At 50.4% G+C, this 27,048-nt stretch overlaps 1 long non-coding RNA gene across 1 annotated transcript in view; it reads left to right on the top strand.

Annotated features, from left to right (window-relative positions):
• Positions 1 to 2,547: 2,547 nt before the first annotated feature.
• LOC138527107 (uncharacterized) overlaps positions 2,548 to 27,048 on the top strand; it is a 172,641-nt gene continuing 148,140 nt past the window's right edge. The window contains exon 1 of the long non-coding RNA XR_011283813.1: positions 2,548 to 2,895. This is a non-coding gene — a long non-coding RNA (uncharacterized lncRNA). The remainder of the gene's footprint in view (positions 2,896 to 27,048) is intronic.

The raw sequence follows: 27,048 nt of genomic DNA, 5'->3' as shown, positions 1-27,048 counted from the left end.
GCACTGCGCCTGTAGGCTGTGTCCACCCAGGGTACACAGATCTATGTGTATGGCGTGCGGTTAGCATAGGAAAATGTGTACGGATTAGGCCCACACATTTTCTGGAGGTTGATCTACCATCATTTAATTTCATATTAAAAGTTTTTAAAAGCCCAAGTGATCACACACCCACTGTGCGGATGGTCGAGGGTCTTGGAGTCTCCCTGTGACAACCCCATGCCTAAAGTGCTGAGGCTTCAACACAGTAAAGAACAAATACACGCTTTGTACTGAATGGAGCTCTTTTATTTATTCATTTTCTGGCCACACATATGTGTTTGTCTCCCACATGTTTAAGTCAATTTGCCATAAAGATACATTTGTGTAACATACTTAATTTGAATACATGGGTGGTTATTTTCTCAAAGACAGACTCTTAAATTGAATGTAAAAAACAGTTTGTACTTATTTCTTTTGGTAAAAATGATTTCAGAGGAAATGGATTTGCACGTGGGTCCCAGTGATTAGTGTGGTGTTGGAAAAAAAGCTGCATAATGTTACAAGGTAATCAAGATGCAAAATGCAATTATCTTGCATCACTAAGAATGGACACGTCCCTAGGGTCCTTTTGAGAAAAAAAAACTAAACACTCTGTTGTTCAAACAAGATGCCTGCTAACCTAGCCACCCACCGTGAGCCGCTCCAGAGAAGACAGCGTTACCGTAGCCATCCTCTGCAAAGCGGTCCCACTCCTCGTGTACCAGCACGCGAGTGATGACTCCAACGGTGTCTCCCGGGACCTAAGCCGTATTGATTACGCCGCCTGCTATTAGAACTGCTTCCCATTCGCAGGCTCGCAATAGGAACGGCCACGCCATGGATATTGAATTCTCCTCAGTGTACATAGACACTTAGATGCATCGAGGCACTGTGCTCACCAGATCTGACCGCATAGGATACTTCTACCCCACGAATATCCCGCCCTGATGAAGGCCTACAGCACCAAAAAGCTCATTTAGCTTACCATATGGCCGAAACACTGTCGAGTTGACTTGTTTTTTTGTTGTTGTTCAACCCCACATTGTGTTCCATGCAATTACACTGATGACCCTGCTATTACCTCACTAAATTCTCTAGTTTCCTTCCCAAGGAATACATAGAGAATGTAGAAGCAATAGAACTTTGTCCTGCAAATATTCAACATTTGTTCCATATAACTAAGGTACTATACCTTTGTAAATTTATAAATGTTGAACTATCCTGTGCTTTAGAAATTCAAGTGTATCTCGAACACTGACTGCAAAAAATTAAAAGTGAACTGCAGTATACAGAATTTTCCTTTCAAGACAATTATTTTTTGTTGTGTATAATTCTGTGTCCACTACATCAAGTCGTGACAAACTCAGGAGGCTGTTGTTCCTTTGTCAGCAGTGAGACTCACATGACCTTGCTCACCTTTGTTCTTTATATGCTAACCTAGCAAAACATATTACTGCCTGTGTAAATGTTGTAAATAGTGAAAACCTTACCAATAATTTGGATTCGAATAATGTATACTGTATATCAAGATTGCAAGCTAAGTCACGACCAATCTTTCTGCGTCTTCAGAAAATGCCTGAAAACTAGACTTTTCTGCCTAGATTCCAAGCACTGAGCCACCAGGCCCAGATTAGATAGTCCACACCCATTTACCACCTAGCCATATCATTTAGTACATAATACACAGTACTTAGTTACTTTTAGCACCACCTGCCTGAAGAACAATCACTTTTGAGGCCACCAGCTTAACCATACATATCATGCTTGCTTTGCATAACTGCATACCTGTGTTCTGTTCATCTGAAATTCATACGCCAATGAGTAACTGTAACTGCTAAGCTTTCTCATGTAAGCAAGTTCTTAAGCTCCAGTGCCTAGATGCCTCTGGCCTCTGTGCGCTTTATATAAATTTCAAAATAAATAAATAAATAAGTGGGCAGCCCACATGCTCGCATTGTACGGTAAACTTTTATTTGATTAAGTTGAAATGTATGCCTGTAACAAGCGCCTAGATACCTCCGGGTTTTGTGCGCTATACAAATGTTCAAATAAATAAATAAATACATTATCCTATATACCTGAGAGCAGCACAGAATCTAGTGCAAAGAGAATAGCACTGTGCCGAGGGGATGGGGTCATGGAGGCGTGTTGGATTCCTTCTCCAGTAAGTCAAGCAATGGCTGCAGAGTGGGAAAATCACACACAGGCAATGAAAGGCATTCATTAAGTATGGACGGGGCCGGGGCATATTTGCGTGTGTGTGTTTGTGTGTTGCATCTTGTGTCGCCGCACTCGTTGCCTGGTTTTGACACATCCTCGCCCCAGGGCAGGGCTGGGAAGGGGGAGAGGGGAGGCAGACGTTTCTCTGGCACCCCTGGCCTCTCCTCCTGCGCACACCTTGCTCGCTTGCTCGCAGGAGACAGCCCTCCTGGCTCTCCACCCCTGCACACGCATTGGTGCTCGCAGGGAACGGCAGCCTTCAAGGCTCTGCTGTATAAAACAGAAGCTTTATTGACACACACGCAGAAATCTCCTCGGTGTCTTAGTGCCAAGCACACGCCGAACCTGGGGCCCAGTCCCCGCTGATCCTGTGCGCGATGGCGACCTGTGGCGGCGGCGCAGGGAGGGCGCCGGTGGCACCCTGCACGCAGTGACCCCTGACAGCACTGCTGGGCCGAGGGCATGGCTGCACGTCTTCGGGTGGCCTAAGCCAGGCCCAGGTCAGCAGCTCTGGGCACCTCCCCCGAGCCCTGCGGACGAGGGAGCACGCGTTTCTGAATCTGCCCAAGAGTGGGCTCCACTCCTACTCCCTGGCTTAGAACCCCCAGTGGACTAGAGTGGCCCCAGGAGAACTTTCAACAGTTGCCAGGGTGTTCGGTAAGTTCGCTTAAGAATGTATTCATCGCGGGTATTCTGCCTGGGGCTTCGTGCATACACACTTCAGCAGTGGTCGAAGTGAGCGGGAACGGTTGGGAGCGGCGTTCCACTGCTTTTTTACTTCTACCACTGCACTTTGGCCAGAAAGTTGCAGTCAGGACCCCGCGTGTGTGCAGAATGTGCCTTACTGCAGAGTGCAGTGCAGGCAAGGACTGGCAGGATTTGCGTTACAAGAGGATGTCGCTCTGCTGGTCGCCTGCCAGGCAGAATAATGTGTTCCATATGCCTTGAGCCTCCATAATACGGGGAAGGTCAGGGTCCCGAGGTGACGTCTTCAGAGGGGCCCACAAGGTGCACGGTCAGTCGCCCATTCTCTGAATGCCCTGGGCGTGTCATGCCGGGCCCCCGCCTTTCAACAGAGAAGGCTCGACATTTCTGGAGAAAAGGCTGAGCAGAGGGTGGCAGGGAAGCCAAACATTAACACGTGAGCACAGCTCGCTTCCCAGTGAGGCAATGTTTGCTTTTACCTGTGCGCTTTAAACGCAGTTATCCTTGCACTTCCAGACCACACCTGTGCTTCAATAAACACCGAGCATGGTATGTTATGTTGTTTTTTCTCACTTTCCCAGACATGGAAAATAAGCACACGCCGGCGATCCTACCACACACCCACTGCACGTCATCTGCATGTCTGTATATCTAAGTGGATGGACACACACACGCAGGCACGCACATACCCACGCGCAGACACACACGCTGCACGTCGTCTGCATGGCTGTATATGTAAGTGGATGGACACACACACACATACACAGGCGCACAAACACACTGCACGTCGTCGGCATGCCTGTATATCTAAGTGGATGGACACACACACGCTCACAATCACACCCACACACACTGCACGTCGTCGGCATGCCTGTGTATCTAAGTGGATGGACACACACACACAGGCACGCACGCACGCGCACACACAGGCACGCACACATACACACTATTTATGCACAGATAGATAGATCAATATAGGTCATGTTGAGGTTAATTCTGCACTATGTGTAACTGACTGCCTTGCGTCACACCTGTCAAGAGCGGCAGCGCCTCCGGCCGCATCAGTGACAATGTTGAAGGCATCAGTCATTGCGTTCCTCCGTAAGGCCCCGGGGATGTTACTCGCCGCAAGGAAGAACAGAGGCAGAGGCGCTGCTATTTGGAATGTAAGAGGCCAGCACGCTATGTACAGGGCTTTAAGTGGGGTAAGAAATCGAGGGGGGCCTGCTTTGGGGGCGTGGCTTGTGGGGTGGGCGTGGCCTAAAACCACACAAACGATAGAAGGTACGTAAATATATAAGTGCATCTAAGCATTTATATATTTGTATGCATACCTTACTATGTAACATATTTCTGTGTTTATAAAAGATGGCTTGAAAAGTACACAATTCATGTCCTCTTTTATGAAGCTATGACGATGACAAAGCGTCTTTGTCCGTCGGCAAAACTTTATAAAAGACGGCTTGAATTGTGTACTTTTCAAGCCATCTTTTTATAAACACAGAAATCAGCACAGTGCCACAGAGTCCGTAGATTCGCAGCGACCTGGGGAAATAAATGGACTGTAACTTCCTCTGGTGGCCCCTCGCGCGAGGGGTCACCAGAGGGATTTACAGTAACTGACAGAAGTGCCAGGCAGTCACGCGCAACGCTGCAGCTGGCTGGCACTTCTGTCAGCTTGCCTGATTTAATGCGTGCGCATCTCTCATCACGGCTGCGGCGGGATAATGTGTCCTGCCAACGTTGCAGTGGGACGGGCCCCGGCAGTGCCCCGGCTCAGTCCCACTTTTTTGGAGACTGCGGGGGCCGGTCCCTGGATGGCCCCGGCCCACTTAAAGCACTGGCTATATATATGTATGGACGCCATTATTCCAAAGGGAAATGTTGAGGGCGACAAGGAGTGCCAATGCGTCACACCTGTGCACAGCGACACAAGCTTTGGCATCACTGGTGACAATGTTTACGACATCGCTGGCCACAATGACGCGGAGGCCTGGGCATGTGGGGGGCTTTGCCCGCATGGACTCCCCAGGAGCCAGCGGGCCCCCTCGCTGGTCTAAACCACGGCAAGTAAGGTTGGTCCCACCGTGCCACTATTTGCAGCTTTATCAGTGCATCTCACTCGGAGAGACATCACTCGCTTTGCCCCCCTGATTCCCAGGGGTGGGGACTTGCTAGGTATCTCTGAATCACAGGATCTCGCTTTCTCCCCTTTCAATGGGCACACCTCATAGCTGGCGTTGCTCCACACAGCTGGCGGCTGCTGCTCTTTAAAACTCCAGCTGCTCCTCTCGCCATGGAGTGATTCCATGACGGGGACATGTCGCTCCTCCCCGCCACTTTCATTCGCTATCCCGCCGCCATTGCCGGGTTAACAGACGCCTCGTGGTGATGGCCATGTTTATGTATACAGCGCCTATACACAAGGCAAGTGTTTCAAAGCGCTCAAGAAGGGTGGGAACACGGGGAAAGACAACAGTCGAATCAGAGCCCTTGACATTCTGAGACGATCGCAAAGTGGCATCAAACATCCGGAGCCCGACGGCAGAAACTCTGCACGGGTGCAAGTACAACGTTCCATCCCATTAGCAACGGGGCACACGCTGCCCGCTGCACTATGTGCACTCAAAGGGCGCGCTTTCTGCACGAGGGACATTTGCGAATATGGTCCTAATGTTTCTTGCACTGTAGGGCAAACTCTGCCTTGTGCCAATACGGTGCACCTTTGCGCTTTCACCAGTGCCAAGTTTCTGTAATCTGGGCCCTGATTGGCGGTCTCATGTGTTCTGCCACAGGGGCATATGACCTTATCAGTAATGCTACCAAAAATGCCCACTGTGATGTCATGCATGATGTCATCAGCGAAGGCCGTGTTGCTATGAGTCATTAGCATTTCGTGGCATTTGTGAGACTCTTTGATGCCTTCATGTAGCTTCAAAGTTAGCTTCTACATACATTTCCCTGTTTTTTCTTGTTTTGAAAATGGCCTTTTCTAATATTAAGCAAAAGAATTTTAGAATGTATTTTACTTTCTGGGGGCTTCGCTCACCTCAGGCACCTTTTAGAAAAGGTTGCGTCTTACATGGTCTTCCTGGATGTGGGATTTCTGGAAGGGACACTTTTGCAGGCACTGCATGTGTGTAGGGTGAGAAATGCGGAAAGTGGATTTCTGCATAACAATCCTGCGATGGCATATAGTGGTCTAGTGGTATATGACGGAGATCTAGGTTTATTTTGTGCACATTAAGGACTGCAGGATTCCCATCCGGCTACGACTTTACCCACTGCTCGGTCTTTTTTTAATTCTAATTATGCTTTTCTGAACTGGTGCTTCACTGCACCTTGGCCCTTCCAAGATGGCCACTCGGCCTTGCCTTGTCTGTGCAGCTTGCCTGGCTCCCACCTCCCATTGGTTGCCCTGGCTGTTATTAGTCAATGAGAGCAACCGCGAGGCGGAAGTTGGCCCGGTTCACCTAAGGCCCCTACTGAAGGCCCCTGTCTACTACCAGGCCCCACCATGGCGAGTACCCCGCTGTGATACTGCTCATATCTACTGAATTGACTCTTGCATCTGTGTGTGCTGCCACCCTGAAACATGTGGTAGGCTCCATGTAAATGCCCACTGAATATACTCTTGCATCTGTGTGTGCTGCCGCCCTGCAGCATGTGGTCGGCTCCATGTATATGCCCACGGAATTGACTCTCACATCTGTGTGTGCTGCCGCCCTGCAACATGGGGTAGGCTCCATGTATATGCCCACTGAATTGACTCTTGCATCTGTGTGTGCTACCGCCCTGCAACATGGGGTAGGCTGCATGTTTATGCCCACTGAATTGACTCTCGCATCTGTGTGTGCTACCGCCCTGCAACATGGGGTAGGCTCCATGTATATGCCCTCTGAATTGACTCTCGCATCTGTGTGTGCTACCGCCCTGCAACATGGGGTAGGCTGCATGTTTATGCCCACTGAATTGACTCTCGCATCTGTGTGTGCTACCGCCCTGCAACATGGGGTAGGCTGCATGTTTATGCCCACTGAATTGACTCTCGCATCTGTGTGTGCTACCGCCCTGCAACATGGGGTAGGCTGCATGTTTATGCCCACTGAATTGACTCTTGCATCTGTGTGTGCTACTGCCCTGCAACATGGGGTAGGCTCTATGAATGTACTTACCTTGAACTCTCATTTGTACTTTGCACGTGTAGTATTACTTCCTAATATTCCTCTATGATGTAATCAACATATGCGCTTCCTATCTGTAACCTGAAGCACTGTAACCAATCTCTTATGTAAAAGCGCCTGGATACCCCTGGGTTTTGTGTGCTATGTAAATAAATAAAAATAAATATGACGTTTGTATTACCGAATGTGGAGGTCGTGGTTACATTTTCGTGTCTATTTAGAAGGCTCCTTCTTCCACCCCTCCCAGCCACCACCAGGTCTGTTTCTATCTGCCACCATGTCACCTTCTCCTAATTGAGCAGCGGAAACCCCTGCTGACTGGGTGATGAAGGGTTACTTGTCACCTCAATTCTATACATCTACAAAGCACACGAATTCTGACTTGCCAAGAGTCCATTATCACTAGCTAACAGCTAGTGGCAAGGGCACCTTTTGTAACCTGTCGTAAGCAAGTTGTTATTTAGCGAGAATTGTAGGCCCAGAGGGTAGAGCCAGTGAAGCACCCTGCCTTCCCCCAGCTAGGCTGTAATGTGTCAGAAGGCCCTTCTTTTAATTAGTGCATTAGACAAGTCATGGAGTATATGGCCATTAGAACTGACATTGCAAATGAGCATTGTTTTATGGGCAGCTCTCAGGATTTGCTCTGGAGTCGGAAATGAAGACTGGTTCATCACAATGTCTCTAGGTCTAGTGCTTGGTTCTTGTGTATGCCCTCTGATGTGATTCCTCGTCGCACACATCTTCCCCTGATCTACCTATCCCCCCTCCCACCGCCCGCCCAGTCGGGCCGTGATTGGTTCCCTGACGTCACACGTGACCGAAACACCCTAACTTCAAAGGCTCCCCCAGTGCAGCCTTGCCCGGGCAGCCGGTCCCCTCCAAAGGCCCCTCCACCACCTGTTTGCCTGTTTACCCTGAGCACCCCAGCCAGGCCTCAAAGCTGTCTACAGCAACTTTCAGGTAAGAGACAATGACAACCTTTTGGTGGCATAGCCAGTGCTTTATTTGTGACTCTTAAATCAAATGTAGTTTCACTCTGTGTACAACCTCTATGTTTAGACTTAAGAATAGCCTCTGTATTGAATTTAGTAGCATATTTGAGTATAGCTACTTTTACTGAATTTAGGTGCATGTTTCAGTATAGCCACGGTATTGAAATTAGGTGCATGTTTGAGAACAGCCACTGTTTTAAACTTACGTGGATTTTGTAGAGTAGCCACTGTACTGAATGTAAGTGCATATTTAAGTATAGCCACTATACTGAACTTAGGTGCGTGTTTGAGTATAGCCACTGTACTGAATTTAGGTGCGTGTTCGAGTATAGCCACTGTACTGAATTTAGAGGCACTTTTAAAAATAGCCAATGTACTGAATGAGTGTAGCCACTGTGTTGACATTTGGTGCATATTTGAGTGTGGACACTGTTGAATTCAGGTGCGTGTAGCCAGTCTATTAAATGTAGGTGCATTTCTGAGTATAGCCGCTCTATACTGCATTCCCACCGTCCAAAACTGTACAAATGAAACACAACCTCTGCAGCATAAACACTGTAAATTACTGCTAGCTCACAAACACGCAACAGGACACTAAGCCAAATGCACATAAGCCACCCATATACAACCTGCACCAAACAAACCATCACGTTTTCCCGAACTGAAGCTACCAATGGCACATCAAAGTTCTCTTACGCTTTTCTCTCTCAATCCCACTAACTAACACATCCCAGCCCCCTTCCTTTTTAGATCCGCCTGGGCGCCTGGAGACGATCAAAATGGCAACGTTGCGCGGTATAAATAACAATAACATAACGTAACATAACATAACATAGGGGTAGGGCGCTGGCCGTAGCTCTGCCACTGACACTGCCCCGCCCTCCAGGCATCAGTGATGCCACCGACGTCTGCATGCATGGCTGAACACCTGACACCACTTTGGCATCTTTGATGCATGGAAGAAGAAATAGGGGGCACGACGCTGCCATATTTACCACATTTGGCACACAATTGCAGAATTGGGTGGCAGAGCACAAATCAGGGGGGGATGCGGCTTCCGCAGGCCCAATGTGCCATCAAGCAGTTGCTTTTATGTGCAGTGGCATCCGGGTGTTGATTTTGTGCATAGTCTTACGTGGGTCTTGCATTTGTGTAAGGCACTATCTGAAATTCACAGTACTTTAAACTGATAACTAAATGTTGGTGCACACTTATAACATGTGTAAATCTTTGAATGGCTTGGTGCATCAGCAGCCATGACGTTGCCTAACCACTACTATGGGGAAGATTCGTGGGGTAGCACACCCCTGCGTCACTGGCGCTTTAGTGCAGCACCTTGGAGCGTAGCTCGTGCGCAGAATGGAATTACCATATTACATGACCTTACACTCAAAAGTATTTTATTTTATTTAATTGGAGATTTGTATGGTGCCTATTCACAAGTGTTACCACTTTATAAAGGGACAGACTCAAAGAATATGGCAAAGTACTGCTTTGTTGTCGGCTCAAAAAAGTAGGGAAATCTGGTGACCGTACAAAGTGCAGCTCACTCACTCTCAGTTACTTTTCTCTTACACAAAAACTTTATACTTTGAAGTACGTCAGCTATGACGTCATCCTACGTGGTAAACAGTAAAACCTATTGAGGGGAGGAATTGATTAGGGGAACATATACCTATAGTATGTATACATGTTAATAACATGATTGGCTGCCTCTTATCTAATAGGCACACCTCAAAATATGTATAATACTGATTATAAAAATAATAACAGGGATTGGCTTGTGCAACATTGTATAACATGTCACTACATCGCCACACATAATTGGTTGGCATACTCTCCTAACCTTGGTAATTCGGGTCTCTAGCAGCATGTGAACAGAACCAAACACAGGTGCAGAGAATAACGTCAGACCACTGTTCCCTTTCGTCAATTAGCCTACCATCTGTCATCATCTAGACCATGAACCAAGGCTTCTCCTTTGTAGTTGACCTTGCTGGCTGTTTTCTTCTTTGGGATTTTTTAGGGGGTCAGTGTACATCACTATCTTCGTCTGAGGCTTAATGAATACACTTTTAGACTTTGTTTTCGAGTCCTGTTTTTTCGAATCCTGCATCACGTGTCATCACAAATTTTTCAATTTTTACCTGTTAATTACTGCTATTTAATATAATTGTGCTGGGTGCTATTACTCCTCTTGGCCTCTAGAGACTTGCTGCCTATTTCATGGAATTATTTGCACTGAAAACGCAGATTTGCGCGCCTTTCTGCCCGAAAATCCCCATACTTCAAACAGGGATTTTCGGGCAGAAAGGCGCGCTAATCTGCGTTTTCGGCGCAAATTATTCCATGAATCAGGCTGTATGTTGCTCCGTTTTATGTTTGCACACTTGACTGTCCAATACTTGGCACTTGAAGATGTTTTCGCTTGGACTTAATATAAGAGAAATGTGCCCTTTGTTCATAGCTTACACTGGATAACTCCCTTTGTACTTGATATGATATGATATGGCATTTATAATGCACCTATACACAAGCGTTTCAAGACGCGATGAGGCAAGGGAGGGGGAACAAAGGGAGGACATACAACGATCCTACTAGGCCAGGTGTCATTCAGATCGCACAAGTGCATGGGATGGAGGAAGCGAAAGTGCGGGGGGAAGGGGCAGTGCAATACAAGGGAATAAATAATCACAAGGTAAAGTAACGGCCAGCAGGTGGCAAGTGCAAAGGTAAGTGCAGAAATCAGGTGTCAAGTGCTGATGGTGGGACTGTAGGGATACAGAAACAGCCCCAAGTGCGGGGGTTGCCAGGAATGCAGTGCAGGTGTGTGTGACTGGCAGGGTAGGGACCTGGGCCCGAGATCGAAGGGTGGCCCGGTAACCAGTGCAGTTTCAGTCAGGAGGTCGGCAGGGGAGAGGAGGAGAAAAAGCGGAAGCAAAGAGAAAGGTTTTGAGGTGCTTCCGGAACCGGAGATTGTTCTCCTCAAGTTTCAGGGAGGCAGGGAGGCTGTTCCAGAGGGAGGCCCAAGCCGAGGAAAGAGATCTACCAGCAAGTTGTTGCTTGGAGAAACGACTGACCCTGAGGGAGTTGGAGGCGGATGAGCGCAGAGCACGAGAAGGAAGATATTTAGGAAGAGAGAGTTGAAGGTATTGAGGCCCCAGGCCCCAGAAGGCCTTGTGGACAAGGCAGAGGGTTTTGAACTTATTCCCCACAGCCACTAGGAGCCAGTGCAGAGATTTCAGTCCTGGAGAGATACGGTCCCTGGGCTTGAGGCCAAGGACAAGTCTCACAGTCCTGTTTTGGATGAGTTGCAGAGGGCGGAGAGTAGACGCAGGCAGATTTAGAAAGAGGCTGTTGCAGTAGTCCAGCCTAGAGAGAACCAGAGCTCTGGAGACAGTGAGCTTCTGGGGGAAGGAGAGGAAAGACAGAATACCTCTGAGGAGGTGCAGCTTTGCAATTTGTCTTGCTATGTCATCCTTAGTCTTGGCAAAACAGATATTATTTGTTCCTCGCAGGAAGCTGTTTTCTGCAGCATTTCTGATCTGCGCTCCTGGGTTGTCTATGAGGTGGTTTTGACACGATCCGACGTCCATCTTTTCCATCATGGCTGCTTTACTCAGGTTATAGTCTCTACTGCAGTAAGCTTCTATGCCACTCATCTACCTTGCATTTCAGCATACACACATTAGTTGAGCTTCATCTCACTTGTCTTCTCGGCATAGATGGTTTCTTCACCTCTTTATACCTTATTACTTTGTTGCTTGGATTACACCTTCATTCTTTAAGTATTCTTATATCATTTCCGTGCATCATCGTGTCTTCCCTTTATGACGTCACTTTACTCTCATCTGTTCACACTTACAGCTCTTCTATGTCTAATGGTGTATGCCGACATCCTTACACCACTTCAGTGCGAGGGTACATTTGATACGGTTGTCTAAGTGCATAACGTCTCTCACATCTTCGATGTGGTATTGGGACGATGTCTTGTGCCATGCACAGAGTCTTTCTGCTTTGCTTCCAGTATGACGGAGGTGAGGGGGCGGGCACTAGAGATGATGTCATCTGCTCCTCTACAGTACACAAGTGCTGAGTTTTACAAATTGCCACTCAGAAGACGTTCTATGCAAAGCAACCACAAAGCTGAAACAAACAACGAATTAGCATGGAAAACAAGAGCATTCATCAAACACACAAATTAATTTCCACTAAGATTGGAGCAAAGAGTGACTTGCTAAGATGGAGGTGGGAGTAATGCCATGTTCACACAGCACACACCGCACGCGGCATGTGCAAGGAATCCGCAAAGACTTGGAGAGGCCACCTGGGTCCAAGGTGACAGAAATACAGGTATGTAGCTCTCAGCCCACAGATATTCACAGCTGACTGCAGAAGGCAACTAACAACATAAATGCAGCCATGATGCACTTGCAATGCATTTCCACCGAAGCATGCACAGTGCACAATCATTTACCGATGCACGACACCTGCACCACCGATTAAACCACACACAATATTACTACTTTTCTCTCTTAAGAATGGTGTTACCCTCGCAGGAAACTAGAATTAGCAAAGGCAAGTGTGTATCACTGGTTACTGCACACATTATTGGACAGAGGACCGAGTGACACATTCCTGGTCCGGTCCAACACACACACTGGAGCCGGATGTTGTTAAGTTGTAGGCACTGCAATAGTTCCTACCCACTCCACTTTGTCAGCCCTCTGCAACTCTGCACACCAGGAGTTTCAAATGAGGAAAATGTCATGGGTAGCGAAAGTGACACCACATGCCTGAGGACATCACAGAAAGTGCCACTGACCTTAGACAACACCATCAACATTACAGGAAGTGACAATAAATACCCATGGTGACATCTGTGATGTAAGCATATATCTATAAGAAGCAAAACATTAAGAAAATAAACACACAGATTAAAGCTGATAAAAGGCTAGTTTAGTGACCACTCATATATAAACTAGGGTGCTGCCTTGAAGTGACATTGGGGCAGTCATGATATGTCATGGACACACCAGACTCAAACTCCAGGGGTACTGTTTTCGCATGCCAGGAAAGTCTAACTTGTCATTGTACACCAGCTATAGACTAACCTGCCACATACATCCCCACAGGCATCCATGATGTGCCATGTGCAGCCTCCTATGCCAACGCACCATCATATGAAAGGTTCAGCCTTGCATGTCCACGTGCTGCCAAATGACCCACCCTAGCTTTAGGAACCAGGGTAGCGCTATACAGATGGTTGGGGGGGGCACAACCCTTATAACGTATGATGTATTCCTGGCTCTCAATTCAGGATAGCAGGAAACATCACTGCTATATTACTTAAAACCCAAGCATTACCCCAACTTGCCCATCCACAACTAGGGCCACCCTAAGGTGGCCCACCCATAACTACGGCCACCCGGCTGAGCACCTCCTCCTCTATCTCTATAACTCCAGCTGTGCCCCCTTTCGGCAACCGACCGGACATCAGATCAACATCCAACGGCTATGACTAATTTGGACGAGTAACCAGGAACACACTAGGTACAACCATCCAACTTGCCACTAACCAGCACCGAGAGAGGAGGCGAGATGGGCCGACAAACCACAACCAAGAACCTTGGTAGATACCATTAAGCGGCAACGGAAGACTCACACAAGAGGCTTCACCAAACCAACCAACTTACTAACCCATTTACCCTTCCTGCTCCTCCAACATAACCAACGACCCTACACTTGACTAGGGGCTAGCTACACTACACATAAACACACCAGGAATTAATCAACGGTTCACACCCTACCATCTCTCTAAAATTCTGGAAACAAACCTAGAGGGAGCAACCCACCACACAGCCCATAAATCCATCAACACTACACAAATATACAGCAACACAATAGATATTCATACACTTAACATCTATCTATGACCCTGGGCCTCTTATGGATATAGCCAACTAGTGCACGCAACCACATTCCACCGAAACATCACATGACACACACACCAACACAAACACTAGCACACGTCCGAGGCACTGAGTCCTCCCGAACCTCCCACATGCAAAACAGTGCTCACAGACGCCAGTTCCTCCTGGTTCTGAACCTATCCTATCCTCACTAACATACCCCGCCCTCCTCTCTTACCGAGCCACGTGAGCTCCTGGAGACTGCCCTCGGGTGGTAGTGGTGCGTGGTATAAATCAACAGAACATTATGTAACTTAGATGAAGCCTCTTCTGAAAGCTATAGTCAGGATATGCAGGGCACAGCCTTGCATGACAAAGTGTTGCCAGCATACATATGCCAGGTAGCAAGTGTGTGCATATGTGTGTGTGTGTGCCGGAGCTGCCTCGGATGCTAAGTGCCGCCTCACATAAAGAAAACCTGCCATGTTACGCCTGTTAATACCTCATAATTCAGGTACAGCCATCAGATGTAGGGTGCAAGCGGAATAGCCAAGATGCTGCCCACACACTCCCCTTGCCTGTACTGTGCTGGGGGTGCAGCATGGTCCGCAGAGGTGTCTGGTGGTGCCACCTAAGGGGACAGAGCAGTGCTGCTCGTCCCTGAGAAGTCAGAGCCACTCTTCCAGCTCCCACTGGGATGCAGAAGGAAACATGGGGACCAGAGCTTCCCGGGTACCTCCTGCCCCAAGAGCAAGCGCCTTTATTGCAGCCAGTAATCCTGTCCAGGAGTAATCCTCCCTTTTGTGGAGGAACCTCCTCTAGACAAGGGCATTAATGAATTAAGCACTTTGCCTTACAATTAAGTATTATGCCTTAAACATGGAATTATATTTTTTTTAAGAGGAAAAGATCTATTAATAATGGAAGTAACACCTTCATTGGAGTGTGGGCGGGCCAACGAGGAGGGTGGGTTTGGACAGGGAGTGTGGGTGGGCCAAGGAGGAGGGTGGACTAGGACAGGGAGTGTGGGCGGGCCTAGGAGGTGGGAGGAGTAGGACAGGGAGTGTGGGCGGGCCTAGGAGGTGGGTGGAGTAGGACAGGGAGTGTGGGCGGGCCTAGGAGGTGGGAGGAGTAGGACAGGGAGTGTGGGCGGGCGTAGGAGGTGGGAGGAGTAGGACAGGGAGTGTGGGCGGGCCTAGGAGGTGGGTGGAGTAGGACAGGGAGTGTGGGCGGGCCTAGGAGGAGGGTGGAGTTGAACCGGGAGTGTGGGCGGGCCAAGATCAGCCGGAAGGCGAGAGCACATCCCACTAAGGCACACATCACAAGGCACCCGCCTGTCCGTGCCTGTCCAGTGTCTGCAGTGGCCAGAGGCGGATCCCCTGCCCGTCTGCGCTCTGTTGCTACTGCACCCCGTGCCAACATCTGTTATCTGGTAGGCCTCCTGTCTTAACCGGAGTTCAACGACACAAATTACTTGTTTTTTCCAAACACCATGATCGAACGCATTACCAGCTGTAACTCTTGTGTCAATACCCGGGCCCGCTAACTGTTCGCAATCCGGCACCCTTTACCCTTATTCAGGTCCATCACGTCCAGACTCTTGCGTGCTCCGACGAATCACCATACGGCTCAGTCTGCGATTCAACAGCTAGCCGACTTCACACCTGCTCCTGAGTGGCACCTGACTTTCAACCAGCAATTCGACCTGCCCACTTCCTATTTGCCTTATTGTCAGCCTCATTACCCCCATTCTGCTTGTATTGCTATATTGACCATCGCTGCACTATAATTGCACCTTTCTCCGATCTTGCACCTAGCTCAAACGGCCACATTGATTGTCGTGCTAGGCCTACGGGCTGTCTCCCATTACACGTTATCCTGTGATGTTGCCCTCTCTAGGGCGCCTCTTGTTAATTTGCGCATTTGTCAATTTTGCTTAACGTATGTCCTGTATTGCTCAGTGTACATGCAATTCACTTTACCCAAACGTGCCACTGCATCCCACTTCTTTAAGTTTCACTGTGACTGACATGAGCATTGTGATCCGAGGTGACACACGTCTATTACAGGACCATCGCACCTAACTATATACTCGCAATTGATCAAATGTGCCTATCACTATGCTCTAGTTGTATAATTTAACACATTGTCAGCATTAGCCTAATGGTTAACAGCCGCATGATGGTACAGTATCCATTTTGTATATTAACATTAGCACTGTATACTGCAATATTTTCACCTCTTATATCTAATCCATGTCTGGGAGCATCCTAGTTGCTTAATACGCACACCCACTATACACCATTATGTACTGGTTCCTGACCTATCTCTTTCATACACTGCACGTCAGTATTTGGCTTAGCCCCGTGCCTATTGTTGGCATTAGGACCTACCAGCACGACATATTCCAGAATACCACCAGCCTACACATCGTGCCTCATACTTCTCTTCCTACACGTGCAATAGTCAGCACCTACATGCCTAGGCTCAACACAGACACTCACCGTGACATGCATTAACCCTTACCTGAACGACCCTGCCCTCTGGCTTCAACATTTCGTCACCAAGCCAATACCCAATCAACCTTGCTCTACCTCCATCAGAAATCTTAGACAGAGGTCTAGATGCATCCCAACAAAATGGTGCTCTTATCCAGGGGTTAACTGTAGAATACCCTCATATCAGGATATCGCTGAAAGCGACACTACCCAGGCCAAACCTTCACCTAACCACCCCAGTACTTCCCACAGAAACGTAAGATTAGGATCTAGACTGTGCTCAAAAACTCCTCGCCTACACCTACTTAAGACTAGCAAATACGCGTTGCCTCACGCTAATCCACCAAACATTGCCAAGGACGTAGGTACCACCCCTGTCACCAATGTTATGACTGCTACTCACCCATCTACGCATAAAACAAACACTAAAGACACCATGATCAAAGCAGCCCTTATCAATGCTAGATCCCTCCCAGCCTATGCATTGGACATTGCAGACTTTATAACTACTGAAGACCTTGACCTCCTTGCTGTCACGGAAACGTGGTTACACGCAGCATCGGGTCCGTCTCTGTCCATTGCCATTCCAGACAACTATGCCATCATCAGATGCGATAGAAACACTAACCAAGCTAAAGGAGCTGGGATTGCCTTCATCTTCAAGAACTCTATCGATATTAGAGCTATTCCCAACCTTCAGATCCCATCTGCTGAATCGCTATCTATTAATTTGTCTCTATCACCAAATCACACAGCCATAGTACATCTTATCTACCGGCCACCAGGACCTATTTCTACACTCTCGGAGGATATTGCAATGCTACTTACCACCAATGCCAAACTTAACTCGCAAAGCACAATACTCAGAGATTATAATCTTGGTTTCAAAGACCCCCATGAACACCAATGCCCTTGACTTGGCTAGTACATTATCAGATCTCGGTTACACCCAACACATTCACGAGCCTACACATATCAAAGGACGAACCCTTGACTGGCTTGCAGACCTTAATTGCATAACTAATCTGATATCCATCACACCCTGCATCTGGTCAGAATAACCTTCTCTATGAAAGCTACCCCACACAGTCCCAATCCGAACATTGCCCCGGCTACTCATACACGTGATAAGAAGGACATTACAACAGATACACTTCTCCCACGTATTCTTCCCCTCCTCAATAACACATCATCTTCCCACTCAGACCCTACAGTCCTAGTGTATATATATAATCACGCCATCCTGAAAGCATTAAACACCATAGCCCCTCTAAAACTGCGCAAACCCAAACCACGATCTCACCTTAACTCATGGTTTACACCGCATTTACGAGAGCTGCGCAAAGCCAAGAGAAATGCTGAAGCACACTGGAAAAACTGCCCATCTGAAGATAACAAAAATACCCTGACTAAAGCTTCCTCCAATTACAAAGAAGCCATCAATCTAGCCAAAAAAGACACCTATAATAAACAAATCATACAAGCTGAATCCAATACAAAAGAACTGTTCAAGATTCTCAAAGAACTGGAATCTCCTATTGCCCCCACTGACAAATGTATCACAGACACCTAATGGTGTACCAGCATCCAAAAGGCTCTCCTTGATAAAATACCGATGTCACAAACTAAAATCAACGCCAAAAAATGTAGCCTACTTTCAGATCCAGAATCTAAACCAGCCTTATATAATATCACCCCGGCTGAGCCTTCACTTAAACCATTTAGCTTCTCACCTCTGTCCACGTGGGAAGTAGAAAACATCATCAGGAAGCTTAAACCGTCCAACTGTCAGGGTGACCTATGCCCGGCACCTGTCATTAAAGCGGCTGCTCACAACCTTGCTCCTTTCATTACTAATCTCATTAACACCTCCTTTAAAACAGAAATTGTGCCTTATTGCCTAAAAGATGCTTGGGTCATCCCATTAATCAAAAAACCTACCATCGACCCTAGTAACCCTTCCAACTACAGACCCATCACAACGGTGCCCTTCTTGCTAAAAATATTGAACCGGGCAGCCTACCTGCAAATACAGGCTTATCTAGAAACGAACAATCTCCTGGACCTCAGGCAATCAGGTATCCACCCCAGACACGGTACGGAAACGGCCTTGATTGACCTCATAACACAAATCCAAGACATAAAAGATAAGGGAAAATTAGCCCTCCTACAATTGCTTGACTTATCGGCGGCATTTGACTTGGTCAACCACCAAACTCTCTGCCACCACTTGAAAATAGCTGCCCACTTCTCTGACACAGCCACATCCTGGATTAGATCTTTCCTCGCAAATAGAACTATGAGGGTCTTCTCACCTTCTGCGTCCGCTGAACCTTCGCCAGTACTCTGTGGGGTCCCGCAAGGGGCATGTGTCTCCCCTACACTTTACAATGTCTTCACAAAATCTCTCTTTGACATTCTGGATCATCTGGTGTCACATATACCAATTACGCTGATGACACCCAGATACTCATTCCCACCACTGGAGACCACGCTACAGATACAAAAGCCCTCAACAAAATCTATTCAGTCATCCAAGCCTGGATGGCGCATCACAGACTCAGTCTAAACGATGAGAAAACTGAGTTACTAATCCTCGGTTCTCACGCTAGACTTTTTTTTGAAACTGTCTTTATTGATTTTTTGCACATTAAGCAAAGCTTGAGAATAACAACAACACAACCTGGGGCTAGCAACCACTAAACCACCCACCCCCAACTTCTTCCGTAGCTCACAGACAGTTCTTTTGTTTGCACCACAGTTTCAGTAAGGACCTAGGTTTACACCGCTACCGGCACCATGTCCATGATCTTGTTCTTGGAGACCGACCCCTTCAAGTGACACCGACATGTCCAGCCGCTGAGGATGACCCGCTGGAGGAGGCAGAAGCGAAAAGTGAACCCTGTGATCCCAAGTCGAACAGGGCGGAATCTTGAGTCTCCCTCCAGGAAATATAGCTCCTAAAAGCCCCCCAATAGTCCAAGGGTTTGCTGTTTACTGGAAGTGTAAGATTATATTGAGATTCTCTGCGTTCACAATTGACATAGCGTTAAGCCAGTGTTGAAACGTAGGAGCTGCATTCGCCCCCCATGTACATGCTGCCAGTGACCTGGCAACGGCGGAAGCAATGCTAACCAGTTGTATCTCACTGTGGGTACCGGACTCAACCAGGGCCAGCAGCCAGACCTCGGGGGTGGACGGGGCGGGGGTATCAGGCATGCTCGACATGGCTTCTATAATCTTCGACCAGAAAGAATGACCCTGAGGGCATAGCCAGGCCACATGGTAGAAGTCAGCAGGGGTCAGGTGAAACCTTTTACACCTCGGGGATTTAAAAGGGAACCGTTCAGGTATCCAGAGAGGGGAGTAGTACATTTGGTGAAGGAATTTAAAATGGATTAGATGGAAACTGTTGTTGGATGAAATGTATTTGGTCTGAGCACAGATCATTGTCCAATGGTCGTCTGAGAGTGTTTCCCCCAGGGCACACTCTTATCTGACCCTATAATGGTCTATAATTGCAGCGTCAGCATACACTTCCGAACTAATTACTTTGTGTAGGCCCTTCCTCACAACTTCCAACAGTATTACTCTTGCTAGAACCTTAGTTATGGCCAAAATTGATCATTGCAACGCCCTCTACTTAGGGAGGGATCAGTCACAGAAATATCAATAAACTTCAAGTAACAAAAAACAATGCCATCAGGGCCGCCCTCAACATTCCGAAGAAGCTCCACATATCGGACATAAGACACAACCTTCATTGGCTGGCTGTCAGCACAGAATCTCCCTTAAAACGCTTACTCTAACGCACAAAGCCCGGGTGAACCTCGCCCCAGCATACCTCACCAACAGACTCTCTCCGCACACCTCCTCAAGGCCACTAAGAACTGCTCAAATTCACACAATGTCCATCCCTACATTTAAGCTCCAAAAATCCAGAGGCTCCAGCTTCCCAGTTCTGGTGGCCAAGCTCTGGAACACGCTTCCCTCCTCCCTCAGATCCGAACCATCTTTCCAACTATTTAAGGGCAATGCTAAATGCTGGCTCCAGGAACTCGATCTTGCTGGGCAGTACTCATAAGCCTAGCTATTCTTGGCCGGAAGTACTAGAGGATCACCTCACCACACCTTCCCCCTCTAGATCCCCCATTGTAATGTAAATTTACTATGTTCCCTTTGTGTCACTGCCACTTGCTGTGACCCTTTTTATTGTACCTGCCTGTATTCAATACTGTGTATTATCCTGACTTCATGCTGTAATCTATGTAAAAAGACTGCAAATTTGTGTTTACACTATGTTCTGTAAGACACGCACCCAGATGCCCCAGGGCTAGAAGCGCTTTACAAAATAAATACAAATACAAAAGGAGGAGGGTGGTGTTGGACAGGGAGTGTGGGCGGGCCTAGGAGGAGGGTGGAGTTGGACAGGGAGTGTGGGCTGGCCAAGGAGGAGGGTGGGGTTGGACAGGGAGTGTGGGCGGGCCTAGGAGGAGGGTGGGGTTGGACAGGGAGTGTGGGCGGGCCTAGGAGGAGGGTGGAGTTGGACAGGGAGTGTGGGCTGGCCTAGGAGGAGGGTGGAGTTGGACAGGGAGTGTGAGCGGGCCTAGGAGGAGGGTGGAGTTGGACAGGGAGTGTGGGCGGGCCTAGGAGGAGGGTGGAGTTGGACAGGGAGTGTGGGCTGGCCTAGGAGGAGGGTGGGGTTGGACAGGGAGTGTGGGCGGGCCTAGGAGGAGGGTGGGGTTGGACAGGGAGTGTGGGCGGGCCTAGGAGGAGGGTGGAGTTGGACAGGGAGTGTGGGCTGGCCTAGGAGGAGGGTGGAGTTGGACAGGGAGTGTGAGCGGGCCTAGGAGGAGGGTGGAGTTGGACAGGGAGTGTGGGCTGGCCTAGGAGGAGGGTGGAGTTGGACAGGGAGTGTGAGCGGGCCTAGGAGGAGGGTGGAGTTGGACAGGGAGTGTGGGCTGGCCTAGGAGGAGGGTGGAGTTGGACAGGGAGTGTGGGCGGGCCTAGGAGGAGGGTGGAGTTGGACAGGGAGTGTGGGCGGGCCTAGGAGAAGGGTGGAGTTGGACAGGGAGTGTGGGCGGGCCTAGGAGGAGGGTGGAGTTGGACAGGGAGTGTGGGCGGGCCTAGGAGGAGGGTGGAGTTGGACAGGGAGTGTGGGCTGGCTTAGGAGGAGGGTGGAGTTGGACAGGGAGCGTGGGCGGGCTTAGGAGGAGGGTGGGGTTGGACAGGGAGTGTGGGCGGGCCTAGGAGGAGTGTGGAGTTGGACAGGGAGCGTGGGCGGGCCTAGGAGGAGGGTGGGGTTGGACAGGGAGTGTGGGCTGGCCTAGGAGGAGGGTGGGGTTGGACAGGGAGTGTGAGCGGGCCTAGGAGGAGGGTGGGGTTGGACAGGGAGTGTGGGCGGGCCTAGGAGGAGGGTGGGGTCGGACAGGGAGTGTGGGCTGGCCTAGGAGGAGGGTGGAGTTGGACAGGGAGTGTGGGCGGGCCTAGGAGGAGGGTGGGGTTGGACAGGGAGTGTGGGCGGGCCTAGGAGGAGGGTGGGGTTGGACAGGGAGTGTGGGCGGGCCTAGGAGGAGGGTGGGGTTGGACAGGGAGTGTGAGCGGGCCTAGGAGGAGGGTGGGGTTGGACAGGGAGTGTGGGCGGGCCTAGGAGGAGGGTGGAGTTGGACAGGGAGTGTGGGCTGGCCTAGGAGGAGGGTGGAGTTGGACAGGGAGTGTGGGCGGGCCTAGGAGGAGGGTGGGGTTGGACAGGGAGTGTGGGCGGGCCTAGGAGGAGGGTGGAGTTGGACAGGGAGTGTGGGCGGGCCTAGGAGGAGGGTGGAGTTGGACAGGGAGTGTGGGCGGGCCTAGGAGGAGGGTGGAGTTGGACAGGGAGTGTGAGCGGGCCTAGGAGGAGGGTGGGGTTGGACAGGGAGTGTGGGCGGGCCTAGGAGGAGGGTGGGGTTGGACAGGGAGTGTGGGCGGGCCTAGGAGGAGGGTGGGGTTGGACAGGGAGTGTGAACGGGCCTAGGAGGAGGGTGGGGTTGGACAGGGAGTGTGGGCTGGCCTAGGAGGAGGGTGGAGTTGGACAGGGAGTGTGGGCTGGGCTAGGAGGAGGGTGGAGTTGGACAGGGAGTGTGGGCGGGCCTAGGAGGAGGGTGGGGTTGGACAGGGAGTGTGGGCGGGCCTAGGAGGAGGGTGGAGTTGGACAGGGAGTGTGGGCTGGCCTAGGAGGAGGGTGGAGTTGTACAGGGAGTGTGGGCGGGCCTAGGAGGAGGGTGGGGTTGGACAGGGAGTGTGGGCTGGCCTAGGAGGAGGGTGGAGTTGGACAGGGAGTGTGGGCGGGCCTAGGAGGAGGGTGGGGTTGGACAGGGAGTGTGGGCTGGCCTAGGAGGAGGGTGGAGTTGGACAGGGAGTGTGGGCTGGCCTAGGAGGAGGGTGGAGTTGGACAGGGAGTGTGGGCGGGCCTAGGAGGAGGGTGGAGTTGGACAGGGAGTGTGGGCGGGCCTAGGAGGACGGTGGAGTTGGACAGGGAGTGTGGGCTGGCCTAGGAGGAGGGTGGAGTTGGACAGGGAGTGTGGGCGGGCTTAGGAGGAGGGTGGGGTTGGACAGGGAGTGTGGGCGGGCCTAGGAGGAGGGTGGGGTTGGACAGGGAGTGTGGGCGGGCCTAGGAGGAGGGTGGAGTTGGACAAGGAGTGTGGGCGGGCCTAGGAGGAGGGTGGGGTTGGACAGGGAGTGTGGGCTGGCCTAGTAGGAGGGTGGAGTTGGACAGGGAGTGTGGGCGGGCCTAGGAGGAGGGTGGGGTTGGACAGGGAGTGTGGGCTGGCCTAGGAGGAGGGTGGGGTTGGACAGGGAGTGTGGGCGGGCCTAGGAGGAGGGTGGGGTTGGACAGGGAGTGTGAACGGGCCTAGGAGGAGGGTGGGGTTGGACAGGGAGTGTGGGCTGGCCTAGGAGGAGGGTGGAGTTGGACAGGGAGTGTGGGCTGGGCTAGGAGGAGGGTGGAGTTGGACAGGGAGTGTGGGCGGGCCTAGGAGGAGGGTGGGGTTGGACAGGGAGTGTGGGCGGGCCTAGGAGGAGGGTGGAGTTGGACAGGGAGTGTGGGCTGGCCTAGGAGGAGGGTGGAGTTGGACAGGGAGTGTGAGCGGGCCTAGGAGGAGGGTGGAGTTGGACAGGGAGTGTGGGCTGGCCTAGGAGGAGGGTGGGGTTGGACAGGGAGTGTGAGCGGGCCTAGGAGGAGGGTGGGGTTGGACAGGGAGTGTGGGCTGGCCTAGGAGGAGGGTGGAGTTGGACAGGGAGTGTGGGCGGGCCTAGGAGGAGGGTGGAGTTGGACAGGGAGTGTGGGCTGGCCTAGGAGGAGGGTGGAGTTGGACAGGGAGTGTGGGCGGGCCTAGGAGGAGGGTGGAGTTGGACAGGGAGTGTGAGCGGGCCTAGGAGGAGGGTGGGGTTGGACAGGGAGTGTGGGCGGGCCTAGGAGGAGGGTGGGGTTGGACAGGGAGTGTGGGCGGGCCTAGGAGGAGGCTGGGGTTGGACAGGGAGTGTGGGCGGGCCTAGGAGGAGGGTGCAGTTGGACAGGGAGTGTGGGCTGGCCTAGGAGGAGGGTGGAGTTGGACAGGGAGTGTTGGCTGGCCTAGGAGGAGGGTGGAGTTGGACAGGGAGTGTGGGCGGGCCTAGGAGGACGGTGGAGTTGGACAGGGAGTGTGGGCTGGCCTAGGAGGAGGGTGGAGTTGGACAGGGAGTGTGGGCGGGCCTAGGAGGATTGTGGAGTTGGACAGGGAGTGTGGGCGGGCCTAGGAGGAGGGTGGGGTTGGACAGGGAGTGTGGGCGGGCCTAGGAGGAGGGTGAAGTTGGACAGGGAGTGTGGGCGGGCCTAGGAGGAGGGTGGAGTTGGACAGGGAGTGTGGGCGGGCCTAGGAGGAGGGTGGGGTTGGACAGGGAGTGTGGGCGGGGCTAGGAGGAGGGTGGAGTTGGACAGGGAGTGTGAGCGGGCCTAGGAGGAGGGTGGAGTTGGACAGGGAGTGTGGGCTGCCCTAGGAGGAGGGTGGAGTTGGACAGGGAGTGTGGGCGGGCCTAGGAGGAGGGTGGGGTTGGACAGGGAGTGTGGGCGGGCCTAGGAGGAGGATGGAGTTGGACAGGGATTGGATCGAGCTGCAGAGGTTGGTGCAGCTAGAAAGGATATTTTTTTTTAATCAGAAAGTGGGAATGGCAGTGCCCGGTCTGAATGAATGGAGGCATATTGTTTAAGGATGACATCTAATGTGGATTTGCCGGCCTTGACACTAAACCTGTGCCGCCACCACAGTATCAGCACGCGCACTAGGAAGGCAGATCCTGGGGATATAGGTTCCAAAGAGGACTGTGGGTATCCATATCAAGCTTCAGAAAGTAACAGGAGGGGGCGTGTCTCCTCTGATTGGCTGGTGGGGCCCTAATGGGCAAAGGAGAGTCTGCAACCTTTACCGGGAAGTGGGAGATGGCATGTTGGCTTTACCTTCTCCTGTCCAACGTCTAAACCAGTTGCCCAACAAGGTAAGGTGACCGCCCGAGCTAGAGTAGAAGCCTCTTCACCAGGTAAGGGTCCCGGTGGAAGACCTGCTCCAGAGCCCCCGCCCTTGGTGTGCAAAGCACAATGCACCATTTCCCAGGAGCAGCAGGGCTATGTCAGACTGTCCCGGCGCCTACACCACTTCTAAGTAAACTGTATTAATCCCCTGATTGCTGGGCATGACTGGCATCCTGCCAACTCTCCTCTGCAGGATTCTGAGGATTCTGAGATCTTACTGGGTGACAATCAGCCTGAGCTTGGGCCGGGCAAGGGTGCAATGTCCACGGATGCTAAATTAAGGGTGGGCGTGGCGAGGGGCAGAGGCACTGGATGTTCTGTAGCTTTCATTCTGAAGAAGCCGCTTCACTCATCAAGACATTCTGATTTTCATTCCAGGATACCTCAGTATGACCATCCCAGCATTATCCTGGTTTAGATCTGAATTATCACTGTGCCCGCAGCAGGCACGCGTTTGACTCCTCACCAGAGATAGTTCAATGTGGGGTCACCCATGCCCCCTGTACTCTTATCAAGTCCTGTGCATTAAATGCATACATACACAAATGGGCATAACTTTATGGCCCAGTGCTGTAGAATTGGGGGTGCCAATCTTCATGTCTTCTAAATTTCCTTAGCCTGTCTCCGCTAGATAGTGGTTGCAGTGAGACATGGGGGGGGGACATTTAATATTCATGATCAGTAATTCCCCAACATAATGATATGGTGAAAGTTTTTCGTGTCTATCCAAAATCATTTCCCAAATGTGTAATTCTTTTTTTTACACCAAATAGGTCCCCTTTTCTCTCACTTATTTCTGGCAGGTCTCAGAAATTAATTGAAAACTACCCTCGGTGAACCCTTGGCAGGGGTGGAAGGCTTTGGAAGAGCTCCCCTGGTTCCATCTTTCTCTGATGATTCAGGAATCCGCGCAAATCTGTCCCTCGGCCTTGGACCACCTTCCAAGACACTCCTGATAACTGGACCCCATACTCCCCCAGTTCACCTGAAACATGGCGGGGAAATTAGAACTCGATTGCCGGAATGATGTCGCATTGGGTTCTCAACCTTAAGGGGTGACTAAAGCCAGCCTTTTTGTCTTTCTCCATTAATATGTTTTACGCAGGCGTTTCCTGGAGAGCCTTTGGCCCCCGAGGGCCTGCTTAGTGCATGAAAGGAACAGGGCAGAGATGTTCTGGTGGCACTTCTTGGCAAATTGGGGAAGGGGGCTCAGCTGGCAGTGCCTCATGGTGTGCGTTCTATAGGGACTGGCCGCCTGGCATGCAGGCTGGGTGGCTTCGCCGGGCTCCAGGTGGGGGGAAGCTTCTGCCTAACTGTGCAGTTGTGCATTCACTGCTCACTGAGAAGAAAGCAACTTGTCGCTTAGTGACACTGGGAATTCTGCCCTGGGTACCCCTATTCTCATTGGCTACTCCAGTCATCTGCCAGGCACCCCACCTAATGAACACAATACAGGACCGCCTGTTCAATAGCTGTGGGGGCAGGTCTGTAGTACTGGCTTGCCACTGCAGCCACGCCTGAATACACGGAACCAAATAAAGAATTATTGCTGCGCCCGAGGTTGGTTTACATGGGTTAAGTTATTTGGTAATCTCTTTATGCCAAACCTCTACATAACCAAAAGTTCTTACATATTACATACTCAAGCATTTGACAGGAAAAAGAAACGCCTAATGGGCAAGAACTCTGAATTGTTTCTGGTGTCCAGTCAAACGATCGAAAAAAAAAGGATCGAATGACCTTTTGCACGAATGCAAAAGGATTGGAAAAAATGGGTCGATTTATTTATTTATTTATATATTTTTTTGGTTGGGGTTGGTAAAAAAAGTTTTTAATAAAGAAAACGGGGTCGGAGGGGATCCCCCCATAAAAAAAAATCGACACTTTTTTTCGATCCTTTCACTGTCGAACAAAAGGCATTCGATCCTTTTGTTTTCGATACTATCACTGGTAACCATTGCTTCTGTATTCAGTTAAACA

This window comes from Ambystoma mexicanum, chromosome 14 (genome assembly GCF_040938575.1).
Source record: "Ambystoma mexicanum isolate Mex_15411 chromosome 14, UKY_AmexF1_1, whole genome shotgun sequence".
Classification (NCBI taxonomy): Eukaryota; Metazoa; Chordata; class Amphibia; order Caudata; family Ambystomatidae; genus Ambystoma; species Ambystoma mexicanum.
This window is presented reverse-complemented; position numbering and strand designations above follow the sequence as displayed.